Here is a 4,194-nt window from a genome sequence, read left to right on the forward strand (position 1 = left end):
TGGTAAGGAGATGCATTGCTAACCTAAAAGAGGCTGGTTCGAATCCACCAACAGCTCTTTAAGAGAAAAATGGGCAATCTCCTCTTGTGCAATTTACAATCTTTGAAAACCCGCTGGAAGATAGTGAGTTAGCTCTGAGTTGATGGCAATGAGAGATACAAATACCTACATAGCAATACCTATGTAGCCTCCATCAGCCCCGTGTGCTAATGGGTGTTCTCCCATCTGCCTACCCACACCTGTTCTTGCATGTCTGCCTATAGAGTCACTCGAAGTAGTTGTACCTCAGAACATCAGATGCTATCCTGACCCTTGTCCCCCTTTGTGGTAGGCTGTGCATCAATTATCTACTTGCTACATTTCCCTCCCCTCAATCTCTGGTAATCATCAAATGTTTCTTTCCATGTGTTAATCTTTCCAAGGCTTTTTATAACAGTGGTCTCATGCAATATTTATCCTTTTGGGATTAACTAATTTCTTTCAGCCTAATGTCCTCCAGATTCATCCACACTTTGATCTGTTTCTTGGGCTCATTATTCTTTAACATTGCATAGAGTTTCATTGTGTGCATGTATCATAGTTTATCTTTTCATCTATTGTTGAACACTTAAGAAGTATCTCTGTGTTATTGTGAATAATGCTGCAAAGCATATGTTGTTGTTGTTGTTGTTGAGTGCCATTGAGTCATAGATGACTCACAGCGACCTTATGAAGAAAAGACCTGAACACTTGTATAACTTTGATCATTTCTCCAAGTTCATAGAATTTCCAGAGGCAAGTTTTCGGAAGTAGATGCCACGTCTGCTTCCAAGCTTGTTTTAATTGGGGAGCTCCACCAAACACTGTCCACCATGGGTAACCATTATCGCATGTGACACATCAGTGTCATGGTATTCAGCATCACAGTAACCTCTGTACAGCAAACGGACAGACCAGTGCTATACCACTTAGAAGAATGTTTGACCAAAAACAATTAAAACCATATGTTGTTTGTTGTTGTTATGTGCCGTCGAGTCGCTTGCGACTCATAGCGACCCTATGTACAACAGCCCTAAACTCTGCTCTGTCCTATGCCAATCGCACTGTCTCTGACACTCCCATCCCGATTATCCCAGTCACTGAATCAATCCACCTCATAGAGGGCCTTCCCCTCCTTCGCCGTCCCTCCATCCTCCCAAGCATGATGTCCTTCTCCAAGGACTGGTCTGTCCTCACAACATGTCCAAAGTCCAAAGTATGTGAGACGGAGCCTCAGAATCCTTGCCTCCAAGGAGCCACCCGGTTTAACCCTTTCCAGGACAAATCTGTTTGTTTTCCTAGCAGTCCATGGTATTCTCAATACACTTCTCCAGCACCACAGCTCAAAGGCATCAATTCTTCTTCTATCCTCTTCGGTCATTGTCCAACTCTCTGATGTATAACAAGTGATTGAGACCATATAGGCATGTTAAACTTTAAAGAAAATGTATGGAATCTGGATCAAGACTGCATTGTATTTCTAAGATGCTTTGGGTAACTGACATTTTCACGATGTTAAGTCTTCCTGTCCATGTCTTGCTCTGTAACTGTTGATGGCTCTCCAGTGCTGTGGTTTTTGTCTCATCTTCAAGATCAAGTAATCTACTTCCCTGGACTCACTTCTCCCAGCATCTATGCCTTCATTCTCCATTTTTATCCATTCTGCCTGTTACCCTTGTAGATACATTCCTTCTTTATTTATCTATTTTAATTAGAAGTTAACGAATATATTTAATAAAGATTAATTAGATAATGAAAGAAGTTCAAGCTGCACTGAAGGGATTGGCAAAAATAAGGTCCCAAGAATGGTGTACAAATTGATGCCAAAAAGTTTGTGGCCAAGGACCTCTCCAAATTATTCAAGAAGCAATGATGCTAGTTTGAACACTGAAGTGCTCCTGATTCAATCTCAATCACTTGCTATGCTGCTGAGAGCTGAAAAATCAATAAAGACAACAGAAGAATTGATGTCTTTGAACTGTGGTGTTAGAGAAAGAGTACTGAATACCCCACGGGCTTCCAAAAGAATGAACAGATATGTCTTGGAGAAGGTGCAACCAGAGTGCTCTTGGGGGCAATCACAATAAAGCTTCAACTCCCATACACTGGGCATGTCACTAGAAGAGGTGATTCCTTGGAGGGGGGGCATCATGCTTGGGAAGATGAAAGGTCAGAGAAAGAGAGGAAGGTCCCTCAATCCGGCGTATTGACACAGTGACTGCAGAAATGAGACCAAGTGTGTCAGAGATTATGAGGATGGCACAGGATAGGACAGGGTTCAGATCTGTTGTTCATAGGGTTGCTAACAACAATAGGTGTCTATCTAGCCATGCATGCATGCATGCATGCATCCATCCATCCATCCATCCACCCACCCATCCTTCCACTTATGTATTTCAAACCCAGCATAAATTTACTTTCTCAAAGCAATCTAACGGATGCTCTGTGGCATAGTTTGCATGGAGTTGCACTGCTAACACAAAGGCAGTGCTTCTCGGGTGCCTCAAATCCTCCAGTGACTTTTCAGGAGAAGCACAGGCAGTCCCTTCTGTGTGCTTTACAGTCTCAAAAACCCGCTGGAGGGTCAGCCATGGGTTGGTTCAGACTTAAAAGTAATGAATGAGCTTGAAGCAATATTTTCAAATGTCTACTTCAGTGCATTGAGTTGAGACACATGAGACACAGTCTAGCTGACCGTTGGAACACAGGGAGCTGAAAGCTTACCCAAATGAGAAGAGGAAAAATGGGAGGTTCCCAGGCTGAGGGCTAATCCTGTCTTGTAGCCAGGAATGCCGCAAGGAATTTTGGACAAACAGAAAGCTTCCTTTCAGCAAGTGGTTAATAACGATCTTTGGGTATTCCTCCCTAAGCTAATAATCTCAAATAGTGTCCAAAAAGCATTGGCCAAACTGACATCTTACTGAGGACAGTTGGAGCTGGGAGCATCTCCATGTTGCCAGGCATCTTGGCCAGGCTGGATCAGGCCTCTGCTGGCATCAGACACTACCCTGGCAGGAACTGGGGTAGCAACTGATGAAACCCAACCAAGGGTGTTTCTGACCACACCCAGGGCCTGTCCCTTAAGGCTGAGGGAATGTGCAAGGGAAAATTAACCCAGGCTAGTAGCACAGAGCTTGGCCTCCTCTTGTAGGTAAAGGGGTTGTGGCTGGAGCTAGCAGAGAGAGTGGGCTTGGACCTAGAGAGCCCTTGGCTTTGGAAATAAGCACCATGCCCACTGCTGACTGCTGAATCTGTGCAGAAGCAGCCTGAACTTGCAGGGGTGAAAGAGGAAGGGCTAGGCAGACAGGAAGCCCCTAGGTCTCCTCATCCTTCATCATCCTCTCCATTTGGGCAGATCTTTTTCAGTTACCCATAAAAGGCTGCAGAAACAGAAGACCCTGCACAATCCCATTCTTCTCACTTGACCATTCTGCCTCTCACCTCCATGCCCTGCAGGACTTGCAATTGCACCCCAGGGCCTTTGCACAAAGTGGTACCTCCACCTGGAGCACCCTCTCCACCTGTCTTCATCTAGCCAAGTCCTATTCTTTTGCAGGCCTAGAAGATTTACTGTCCCTTCTGATCCAGCTAGGGTCTCCTGGGCTTGCCGCAACTCCTCTTACAGTGCAATCTCCTCATTGCTACCTGTCCCTTCCCTCCACGCCCGCCCAAGGCTGTGGCTTGCAGAAGCTGCTCCATTTCCAGTGCCTTGAGCTCGGTTAAGATCAACGCTTCTCTGCCTAGATGGAGCGTTCACTCTTGCAGTCAGCTCTTTCCACAGATGTAGTCAATCTGATTCCAATGTAGTCCATCAGGTGAGGTCCATGTGTACAGTTGCCATTTGTGTTTTCAAAAAAAAAAAGATGATGGGGGCTGATCGGAGGAGGCAGCGCGAGGACGCCGCGTGGGACCGGACCTGCGCTCGGCTCGGCGGCGGAGTCCCGTGTTGCGTTCTGGTTCCTAAGAAAGGAAGAGCAAGGAAGCCCTGGAGTGGCTTTACTTTACAGTCATTTCAACAGAAGGGCGAGAGATGGAACCCGAAGAAGAAAGGATTCGCTACAGTCAGAGACTGTGCCGACAAGATGGTGGACGGGGAGCTGAACGTGGATAGTCTCATCACCCGATTGCTGGAGGAACTCTACTATGCTTAGTGGTAAAAAGATGCACTACAGCCGG

The sequence above is a fragment of the Elephantulus edwardii genome, unplaced genomic scaffold, assembly GCF_000299155.1.
Source record: "Elephantulus edwardii isolate Elephantulus edwardi_28Jun2011 unplaced genomic scaffold, EleEdw1.0 scaffold00015, whole genome shotgun sequence".
NCBI lineage: Eukaryota > Metazoa > Chordata > Mammalia > Macroscelidea > Macroscelididae > Elephantulus > Elephantulus edwardii.